A 12,431-nucleotide genomic window follows, 5' to 3' on the forward strand; every position below is an offset into this window, starting at 1 on the left:
TATTAAAGTTTCCAGTAAAATGGTTATGATTTATAGTTATATATTTATCAATATTCAAAGCCGCCACTGCTGTTGTTAAAAACATCCAACACCTTGAATTCTTTGAAAAGTAAATCACTCAGACATCGATTAGGTTTTTTCAAAATTTCAATGTGTTTTCTCCGAATTGTTTTTTTCCACTTCTTGATTTTATAAGTTGCTCATTATATTGCCAGATTTTACTACCTGGGTATTTAGATTTAAATTTATTGCAGTAGAGACTGAAAACATTAAACTTCAGGAGGATGCTTAAACATAGGCAGAGCGAAGGACGTTACACAGTGTGTAATCTGAATACTTAAACCAGCCAATGGACAGGTCATTAGCCCTGTTAAGGCATAGACTTTCGTTTATTATTTTATTCTTTATTCTTTATTTCAAAATTTTATTATATTTTTTTACATGTATGATTGAAAAAGGGAAAAAATTACATCATTTTGAGACATGCTTTCTTCTTCCAAGTCGGTCTCTCAATGCTGAGGATCATGACTACCGTGAACACTTCTGTTTAGTCTGTTCCACTCCAGTCTGTCCTCAGCCCGACGAACCGACTCATCAAATTTTAGCCCCGTAGCCTCCTTTATCTGGTCAGTCCATCTATATAGTCCTGCATCTCGTCCCCCATTGGTCTCTTTTTTCTGCAGCCCTCTTCAGCTCGACCTATGAGACGCAGTTTATATCTTCGCACACTTGCTCCAAATATTACCGTCGGGGACGCCCTCTATAATTGTCCCTTCAGCCATTCCCTCTATGAGGTCGTGCAGGAGACCCTCATGGCGCATAATGTGGCTGATCCATCCGGCTCGCCTCTCTGAGATGGTTTACAAGTCACCATTTACCTGGGTTTAATCTTCCGTATTTCTCAAATTCTTACACTGAAGAACATTAATCTTAAAAACTCCCTAGGGGCGACGTCCAGGCAATTTATTTATACCCTATATATTTTGAAAAAGTTATTTTTTATGTAACAAAGCTTCGCCTAAAATATATTTATAAGTGGGAGCAAATTACAAATAATGTGAAACTTGGAGCAACTAGGAAAAATAAACGATGTTAATTATTTTACACAGCATTTAAAGAATTTTTTTTTTTTTTTTTAAATATAAATAGCATTTGAGTTGCACGTGCGACCAAAGCTGTTTTGAGTATTTCAGTTGGTTAGACGGCTAACTTTGAAATTGGCGTCGCGGGTTCGATTCTCGTCAGTTGCTTGAGAAAAATTCAAAAAAGATTTTTCCTCAATTGGTATAGGTGATGTGTATTTTTCATAATTTCCTTCCATATCTTATCTTTCCTACCTGCTGGTAAGCTTCCAACAAAGAAGTTACTTTTAAATTATTCCTTTAAAAAAATGCCATTAAAAAGTAACAAGGAACATTTTACGATATCAAGCGCTCTATGCTTAAATTCTTCGAAGTAAGCAAGCCGAAATATCGTTGTATTCCTAGTTTAAATTTGTGTTGTTTTTTTATCACCGTCTCTTTTTCTAATGAATCCCCGAAAAGAAAGCTGATACTATTATGTTTGGTGATATATTTTTAAAGACACCGAGGCCTTTGAGTTGGGGTGACTTTACAAAGCCTCACTTAAAGTATTTCTTTTACACTCCTCATTAGGAAGGTTCTAGTATCGCATTACTCGGGGTTAGATATTCCTCGGTTACTCAATATTATTAAAGGTTTTGGAAGTACTCACGTAAAACTAAAGGTTTGAAAATATAACTCTCAGCCCTTTAATCCCTGACGGTATAAATTTGTCCAGGTGTAAAACAATTCATATATCTTTTATATGAGAGTACATTTGGTCTTGTAGAGGTATATTTATTTTACTCTACTAGATAGAAGTTATTTGTTATTTCATGTAAAACATATGATTGCTTAAATTGAATGGATTTAACCTCAAGGAATAAATAAATAAAATAATACGTTAAGTTACTTACAATTTTCGGTTTAGTACACACGAAAATACAGAGATTAAACAAAGAATGTTTTAAAGTGAATTTGAATACTAGTGAAGACAGAGAAGGGCGAGTGACGTGTTACGCGCCCTTATATATATCCATTGGGCACTGCGGCCGTAGACAACAACACATCCTCGTCTCTCAATCTCTGGTCCCCACAGTCTAACTAATTACTGTCATTACATATTTGGAAACGTTTTAGTAGTTTCGGCCATTTTGATGTCATTATTTCCAAAAATTTACTCCTGGTGATCAGTTTTGCGTAGAGCTGACACCCGTTTGGTTGTGGAAAATGACTCTTTAAGAAATTTCAAAGTCGATGGCTTTGTGCACAAATGAGTCAAGTGCAAGATTGCTAATATAAATGTTCTATTTGATGTGTTGCAAACATATTTGTTCAAAAACATATGCGTATCGAAAATTGTGACAGTAGTAAGTGAAATATCATTTAAAACATCTGTGCACCATAAAGTACTGTTTTGAGTGATATGGAAAAAATACTTACGTCGCTCATACCAAAATTGCACTATCGTACTTGACATATATGTGCGCTAGGCAATCGATATTTTAATGAGGAAATTCAGCCCTACGGGAAATCGGATTCGAGGATTCGGGTTGTGGTCCTGTGGCTAGTGTCTCGGACTCACAGACCAAAGGTCTGTGGTTCGAATCCCACTCTACCCCAACTTGATTCCCATTTTCTAATAGTGAGTTATTTACAAATCGTTGAAAATGGCCCTCAAAATGGAATATTTGGGTAAATCATAAGAACGCTAATATTCCTTTTTATTTTTTTTTAAAATAAGTTTTCTTACGCGCGGCAAAAAATTACAGCATTAAATTGTACAGCGTTTTTTCGGTAAGTTTCTGGAAAATGGATGGAAAAAAAAATTAAAAAATTAAAATGAAAACGGACTATTTTGAACGATGTCACTAGTTCTTATGAATCAACCAATGATTTTGTGATGAATTTTCAGTTTATGGTAAGTCAACTGACAAATCGGTAGAACTGACTGAGAAGAAGGGAAAAGGAACTTGAGACGTTAATCGCGGAGTAATCTTTCAACAAATTAAGAATGTTTTAATTTCTTCATTACGATAGCAAGAAGGTTCTTTTTTAAAAAAATATTTTTGTGTTTGATCATTATGGGGGGTTTTCATTTATTTTTGTAAATACGATGTATTGGAAAAATTAGTTTTCCCTGCCACTTATGTAATAATATTTGGCTGATTTGTAAAGAGTCATTTTTGTGAAAAATCACCTCAAGTGCGCTTTACAATTGTAAACCTCAAATAACATTCTAACTAAACTAAAGTGACATAGTATATATTCTGATTTAAAATTGAAGTTATGATAAACTAAAGAAGTGATCTTTGAGTTGGTATCTGAACTGACTAGAACTGATGATGATTTGTAAGTTTGAAGGCAATTGGTTCCAGGCAGATGGACCGGCAACGGCAAAAGCACGATCTCCAAATCTAGTGTTTGGGGAGCGCCGGATTTCGACAAGTTTTCCCCTTCCTGAATCAAATGCTGACTTAAGAGTAGATTTTCTTCGACATGTATTTTCCCTAATACAAAGGTCCAATAGGTATCTAGGAGCCATTTCATGAAGAGATTTGAATACTATCTAGCAAAGCTTGTATTTCATTCTCTCTGGGCTTTTCCCTGTCTGGTCTGTCTAAACTCTTTGCCATGTAGGCTGTTGGGGTCGACACTTCTCGTTCTTAGGCTGTGTAATTTTCAGTTATGGGTATCTCTTTCATCTAAGCATCGAGTTATCCAGGAGTTCTTTGGTCTTCCTCTGGATAACTGTCGGGGAAGACACATAGACATTGCCTTATTTACTGCATGGTATTGGAAAAGTAACAACTTTTTACATAGCTTTTCCTTTGTTCCAGTATTTTTTTTTTGTATACAATAAGTTCGAAAAAAAAACTCAATCGTTTTCAATCTATAAATAATACAATTCAAAAAGGGTAAGTTCAAAAACTCTACTTAATCAATGATCAGGGATCAAAGGGTTAACGTTTGTTCGGTTCTATATGGTTTACGTGAACATTTTTTTTTCCATTACAAACAAACAAACTAATATCTCGTTTACTCTTAGCGGTAGCTAGAGAGAATAAAACGCCATATCACTTTGTCTTTGCATACAGACCTCGCTTCTTTGACATTCATACATCCCATGCACGCGTGCCAATTATTCTGATTTTTTCAATTCCGATCAAGTTCATTTTTAAGTATTTGTTGAATTCGGTCATGCCTTGTTTTTTTTAATTTTTTTATTTAAACACTTTATAAATATATACAGTTTACATACATATCCATAAGGCGGGCATATTGCCTTAAGGCAATTTCGTCGGACCTGCCCAAACTGTTCAATTTGAGAAAATAAGGGGTGTATGAACATATATTTATTTATTTATTTATTTTACACAAACGGCATAAATTGCCTTTAACATATATTCAACATAAATATGAAGAAAAAAAATACAAATATAAAAACATAACAAAAAATTATAAAATTGCATAACTATAACAATAGTAACAAGTAGGTAAATACACATAAGCAACCAAAAATATTAACGAAATAAATACATAAATATGAAAAAACAAAAAAAGGAAAAACATTTTTAAATATAAATAAAAGTTTAAGAATAATATTGCGAGAGAAAAAAATAAATCAGACTCGTTTTATAACTATCAAGTCCAGAACCAAATATATCAGCCTTGTCCTCATACTGATTGCCATATCTGTGGAGCCTAGGGATAGGCGAGTGCATGTGATAGTTGGTTCTAGAACTTGCAGAACAAAAAGGAGATCTGTGGCGGGTATGTCGACCAGGAACACGGAAACACACCAACTCCAGCAAATCTGGACAGTCAATTAACGAATTGATCACCTTAAAAAGTAATATTAGGTCAGTTAGGATTCTTCTATCAGAAAGTCTTAAAAGATTTGCTGAAGACAACAATTGATTATAATTAAATAAAACAGCTGGAATATGAAGTTTAAAATTAATATATTTTAGGCATATCATCATATTTTTATTATAAAACAAAACATTGATAGATATTTATTTTTAAAACAGTAATTTACTAAATATCTACACTTTACTATGAAATCTTTCTCGGTCTTCCTAATTTTTTGCGTCCATCAATATTCGCATCGTAAATCTTTTTAGCCGTTCTTTTGCCATCTAATTTCGCTACCTACGACAAACATTTATTTGCAAAGGTAGATTTTAGTAGACCAGATTTTCCCAATAAGTGGTACACGTACCCTTAAGGGTACGTGAAGTTGCATAAATGACTTTCTTGACTAAGGTAATTTTCAGGCTGGTCTAGAGACATTAATTTATCGTGTCAGCAAAGCAGCAATAAAATATTTACTGCCATTTTACGCAACGTATCTTTGCGAGTGCGGGCTTAACTACGTTACTTAATATCGTCCCAGACTTTAACTCGAAGACAGTTTGAGACTGATGTTGACCTAAAAACAACCAGATTTTTCAGAGTTGAGCATAGGAAAACGTGAAAATTTGTCACAGTAAACTGATTTTCGCCGTCATTAGAACTGTATTTTAATGGTAAGAAATGTTAAAAATAACTGATTTAATTTTTTATTTATAATGCCCGCAATAAGGAGTACGTCAGCTTGAGGTCTTTTTTAAAGTGGTATGCTGAAAAAACTTATTAGGAACCACTGTTGTAGACCGTTAACCCTGTTCCCAGTACTCTCCCTTCTTTCAATATCTTTTCCCCTGGTAAATGCACTTAGATACACAAATTCCTCTATCTGTTTCGGGATACCACCATTCACCGTGATCTCAAATTTAGTCAAACTTTCATTTCTTCCAAAAACCATCACGTTTGAATTCGAGTTAACCCATGCCAATCTATTTTTATATCACATGTGTTAATGGCGAAGAGATCTACGAAAAGCCGAAAGACCTATCCCAAAGAATTTTAAGTTTTGTGATGAATTGACTAATCTACACATTCTGGACATCGGGACATAAAAGCAAAAGTTGCTTTAAGAAGATTAGATTAATAGCAGAGTTTTAGTGACACGGTTGGGAACGTTAAAACAAATTACTTGAAATGTATAATTAAGTACAATTGTTACATTACACGGTTTTTTCAAATAGCATCATTTTCGCACACGTAAAATTTGGGTACTCGTTGTTTTGCTTTTGACCTAATAAAGCTTAGCCGAAATCAAGTGAGGGTAATCACTGATCCCGCCCAGGGCACTGCAGATTAAACTACATTAGATACTGTACATTATAAAAGGAGCCACGTTCTCGGGAGACTACTGACTGGTTAAACCTGAGGATAGTAAAGATCTCGCCTCCTATCTAAAAGCCCGATAAATAACGGTTCTGGGTTTGGAGGGGGATATTTAGCAAAATTCAAATTCTCGCCTTCCACACAGTAACCAGGCATACATGCCTTCATACATGGTCAATATAGTGCAGGCAATTGGTAAAATAAAAGAAAGTAGGGAACAAAATGCCGAACACTCCTCTAGTGGAACGGCAGGCCTGTTGACTACTGCCAACAGACCGGCTTCTCCTGAAGAGTTTTAAGTGGTTTCCTCTCCACATGAGCAAATGCTGAGAAGTTCCTGATTGGCCCACAGTAGTATATCTCTCCTGATCTCAACAGTTAAGGTAAATTTAAAAGAAATTTATTTGCAGAAAAATTCACCTTTTGAAATATAAACCTTGTATGTTATTTTTATTTATTTTATTTTTATTTGATTAATTTTTCACGCCCATAAGGCTTTTACATACATGAAAGTTAAATAAAATATGAGAATAAAAACAACATAAAATTAAAAAAATACAATATAAATCAACAAAAGATAGAACAGTGTTTAGAAGGTAAATAATTTATATTTATAATAAGCAAAATAAGTAATACAGCAACTCCCATATAAAAAAATATTTAAAAAGTAGTCAGGCTCTATCTCTCTCTTTAAACTTATAATATTAGAAATCAAACACGTATTTGAGTCTACTGAACACATTATTTTATTTTTACAAATATAAAAATACAAAAAAAAACTTCGTGACTATTGTTTCGCCTTGTTAGGGCATTTTCAAACGAATGTGAAGATTAGATGGATTGAATGTCCTTATATAGTTATATAATTCAAGGTACTTAAGTAGAAAATAAAAATAATATTTTGAATTATAGCATGTACATTAATGATAATTGAGGGAAAAACCGATGGTTAAGGGCGAGGCTAAGTGTTTAGTAGGTAATAGGGAATTTAGGTATTTAAATTTGAATTTCGGGAAAAATATTACAAAGTAAGTATTTGTTGACATGCATGTATGTATTGTGAGATAGTTAATGGAGCTTTTTAGTTTTGTAAATTTAGATAATTGCTGTCGAAAAAATATCAATAATATTATAATAGGTTGCTGTTCATTTTAATTTTAAACATGATTGAAATATTATCAGGAAATTTATATAAACATAAATGTATTATTATACAATATTTATATTTTTAAGAATTTCTTATCAAAATGTATAAATGGAATTGTAACATAATTCATCAAATCAGTGTTTGATTTATAATATTATAAGTTTGAATAATTTTGTACCTTTTTTTCATAAAAAGATTTATCCCATTTAAGTATTCATCTTTATTTCTAGCTATATAAATAATAAATTCTGCAAATTTTAAAATTGAAACTGGTCTAAAACGTAATAACAAGATTCTCTCATTTCTGAGTTTGTATCGCAATCTGTAACACTGTTACAGTTTGACGTAAGATTATTTATTATTTATTTTTGTTTCGAGCAACAAAAGTCTTGGTTTGATCCTGTCAACCGCTGAGCAATGCCTGAGGCTATATTTCAAACAGGGGCTTTTTTGAAGTTGACGGTTACCATTATTTATTTTAACTTACGAAAAGTTACCAAACTTTAAGATACGCCCATAGAGCATTTAAGCCTTATTTTTTTACTCATTATTTATTAAAAATGTTTTATTGACAGGTATGTCTTTAAATATAATTAATACGTTTAAGGTGAAAAGTAAAAAAAAAAACGATACGAAATACCAGACCAAAAAAGAGACAAACTTTTGTGCTTTGTGTGGGATTACATGTTAACTAAATCACAGTATAATGTTTATTGATTAATTAATAGTTACGTGGTGTAGTTGTCAAGACGCTTGACTCACGCACGGAAGGTTCTGGGTTCAATTCCCGGTGAGAACACAAAAAATAAAAACGTGATTTTTCTCAAGCCTGTAATTAGGCCTCCAGGCCTGTTGTGGTGCAAAAAAAATGTAAAAAAAATAAATTAGAGCGGTGAATAGGTTGTTTAATTTTTTTTTATTTTTATAAAGGAGATGCTTTATTTTCTACCTTGCTTATAATATACAAGGTTTTTATTTTAAAAATAGGATTTTTCAGCTATTATGTAACTTTTATTTTAACTAATCAGTTGGGATCAGGAAGGATATTCTAAAGTGGGCCAATAAGAAACTTCTCAGCATTTGCTCATATGGAGAGGAAACCACTTAAAACTCTTCAGGAGAAGCCGGCCTGTGGCAGTAGTCAACAGGCCCTCCGTTCCATTAGAAATGTGTTCGGCATTTTGTTCATACTTTGGTTTATTTTACCGATTGCCGACACTATAAAGACCATGTATGATACTACCTCTCGTGTGAGTTCTTTATTACCTGTCCCAAAGATTTTCACCCAGGCTTCTGCATCGCGTCTCCAGTAAAAGTTTTCAAGTAGTAAGGTAGTTCGTTGTAGTGTTTAAGTCCATTATGTAGTATTTTTGACTGTCCTGTGTTTGTCTTTGCTTTTTCAATATGATAGTGTTGTTGTTGTCTGGTGTTATATTTGTGTATGTCAGCATTTTGACTAATATTATGTCGTCGTCTTGTATATTTCCCAGTGTTATTTTGTGCACAATTTTTAAGGTCTCAATTTTAGTAAAGTAGTTTATGTCAAACTGGTGTGTTTTTTTGTACAGTTCAGTCGTAAAGGTCAGGTAGGGTAGGTTGTATGTTAGATAAAGAATTTTATTTTGTTGTCTTTGTATTCTTGTTATGTCTGTCTTGTTACCAGTTCCCCAGAAGGCGAACATGTAACTCAATTTACTTTTGACGTATGCACCACTGGTTGGTATAAGAGAAACGACGATGATACATAAATACGTAAGTACGGAATTCATGAAACATTTAATTAAATTCAGTGCAGTAAACAGCTTCATAAACTTTTCTTATCTTGCATTAATTTGGTATCTTGCTTCATGTAAGGTCGCAAATATTTTCCACACATTCCTACATTAAGCTCGAGTTGGGGGAGGTTTATGTGACTCCCACACTTGCAATTAAGTTACACACACTCTCTCCCTACATACACCATACACAAGCTCATATCATTATATAGACAGATACATAGATACAGTTTTTGAAGGTTTCATTTATGAGACGTGGTTTTAAAATTATTTATTAAAGAACATCAGTCGAATTTCTGGCACAAGTTGGTAACATCAAATTGAAAAAATAAGATTGATTCATAACTGGCATCAAACAACCTTTGATTGTCGTATTTTATAAAAATGATAAAGAATAATTTATAGTACTCTGCTTGTGGTTTTATTTTAATTGTCACAATTAGTAAAATATTAGTTACAAACTTGTGCCTGCAACCCGACGGTATTATGTTGGAAATATTCCTAAATATGAGTGCTGTGTTGGTTTGGACATGCAGAGCGAATGGGCAGCGAAATGATGAAGAGTGTCTGAAGAGATTTATGACGCAAATGTTGATGGATGCAGTAAACGAGGAAGGCAGAAAAAGACATGGAATGATCAAATTATACAAAAACTTGAAGATAGCCATGTCAAAAGTAGGAATGATCGACGTGCGTTGTTCTTACTTTGTGCCGATGTGTTGCTTTCAATAAATAAAACCCCGCCATCATTCCATGTCCGCTCCCTAGTTGGAGCATATAGTGTTCGCAAAGAGCCTTCAGGCATCTCTGTCGGCTTCCAGCTCCTGTGCGCCCTCACAAATCAGGTTCACGTCCCGTAGTTCTGACATACACTGCCGACAAACAGCCAGCAGCAGACGTCCAGCGTACCACCTCTGCTTATGACACTTGTCCACGGAGTTTGCTGTGTCCGTTCTCTTATTACTTCATTTCTTACAAAGTCAAACCACAGCACACCCAAGATTCTTCTCAGATATATACTCCCTAAATTCAGTATTCTGCTGTTTTGCGCTCAAGTGAGGTGAGACGATCTATTGATTATTTTATTTTATTTTATTTTATTTTTTTATATTTATTTTTTTTACATAAAAGATAATGTTTCGTCACTGAGGTGATTTTGATTCGCACCCATAGAGGAGAATAGGCGTAATGCTGGCGTTATATAGGCGGCATTAGTTTTTCACTGAGTAAATATCTGACCTCCAGACAGTCTTCATACGGTTGAATGTGGCGCCCGCTATTCCTACCCGCACTCCCAGTTCTTTTTGGAAACTGCAATTTATCGTAACATTATAAATCTTACGAATCGCAAAATAATACGTACATTCTTTTTTAAATTTAATTAAAAAAATTGGGATAGGTTTAGGTGTCTACCTAGCGGTCTTATGTCTTTTTTTGGCATCTGAAGCATACGACTAATCATCTTAGCAGCGAATAAGGACAGCGAAAGAACGCCTAAAATGATTCAAGATGTGGCTGTTCATAAATGCAAAAAATGAGGTACCAAATCGGCGTGCGTGCCTGAAAAGATGTACGTATGAATGTTAAGGAAGTGAGATCTTTATGCAAAAACTAAGAGATGTAGCGTTTTGACTTCTCTGCTTACCCCTACGGAGAAACAACGTGTTGGTTTGTGTTGTTGCCGTATAAGAGGGTAATTCCAAGGTTTCTTGTTTTTGTTAGAAACGCGCCGAAAAACTTTTTAGCGTTATCTAGATTTTATTTACTTTTGTATTTTATTTTTTATGTAACGAATAGTAAAAATATTTTTTAAAAAGTGTAAACAAAATGTGCTAACGTGAAACGAGTAAAAAAACAAGGTTTTATTGATTTATTTTAATATAGGACCGTGAAGGTTTATGAGATAAGTTTGGAAAATTTTACGACAGTCGTTAAATTTTGGTAATCAGTATAAAATTTTTGAAGTTTTTTGCATTACTTTGATTGACGCAGTACTTTAATGACTAAAATTTTCTAGATATATTGTCAAGTGTCAGTATTTACAAATGTTTTTCAAGAGTTTGCTGTGATGGCCACCGGTTACGGCGATCAGTTGTATTCAGTATCGGGTCACCGACTTGTGAAGGGTTGCCAGGTGATGGTATCCTGAAACAGGACATGTCGTCCTGTCCTGCCTTACGTACTTGAGTCCTTCTTTGACTTATTTTGCAAGGAAAGATGCTGCTGAGCTAAAATATGACTACTCAGATCTGTGTTTGAGTTCTTCAGCGCCAGAGGAGAAGAGATTGAAGATGTTAAAATACTCGATCAATTTTGAAGCCTGATTTAAATTTTTAAATCGATATCAGATGGCAAACCTGATGAAAAATATAATGAATGAATGACAGTTTTTGTGGGAACTCAAAATTACAATTTAAAAAAAATATTTTTATGCTACTAATAAGTAACAAAATGATTTTTTTTACCGGACAGTAATTCATAGACCTTTATTACTTTAAAAATATATAAAAGTGTAAAGTGTATAACGTCTAGATTTTCAACCTCACTGTAACACTGTTCAACTGTAGCTGCAAAGCATGTAATCTAGATTATATTTGTTAACGATAATTTACCATATAAATAAAAAATACTTATTACTCATATTCTTTGAGCAGTGTAAATGGAGGCTAGATTTCTAAACGTCTATGCGCTATGTAGCTGCAAGACGTGTTGTAATCTAGCTCCTATCTAATTATTACAATTTAATCTTATTGGAAATGGGGAACTAGAATCCCAACCGCCTAAGCGCTCTGTAGCTGCAAAGCGTGTTGGGTTGCTTATTGTACAGCGCCCCTGAGGAAATTTTTACAAAAAAACGGTTGTATATAAATTATCCAAAATAAATAAATAAGTGGGGAAAGTTTAACATTGATTTTTTCCCAATATTTATCATTCTACATGTGGTATATTTTTTATTACATAATGTATGAAAAATACATTAATCTATTTACAAATATTAGTGTAATGATACGTCCGCAAATACGTTTATTAAATCACGTAACCGCCATGCCCTATGCACCATGGGGCGCGGATATGGTAACTCTGATGAAACCTATGTAGGCTGTTATTAAATAGGCGTTATTCGATCCTCGTTTTTACGATGATAGCAATAGTAGGGTATACCTGGCAACCTTTCAAGTAGTATTACAGGGTAGTTACCCTTACCCATCTGGT

Source organism: Micrasema longulum, unplaced genomic scaffold (genome assembly GCF_059751315.1).
Source record: "Micrasema longulum isolate JH-2025_06_02 unplaced genomic scaffold, ASM5975131v1 h1tg000486l, whole genome shotgun sequence".
NCBI classification, from domain to species: Eukaryota; Metazoa; Arthropoda; class Insecta; order Trichoptera; family Brachycentridae; genus Micrasema; species Micrasema longulum.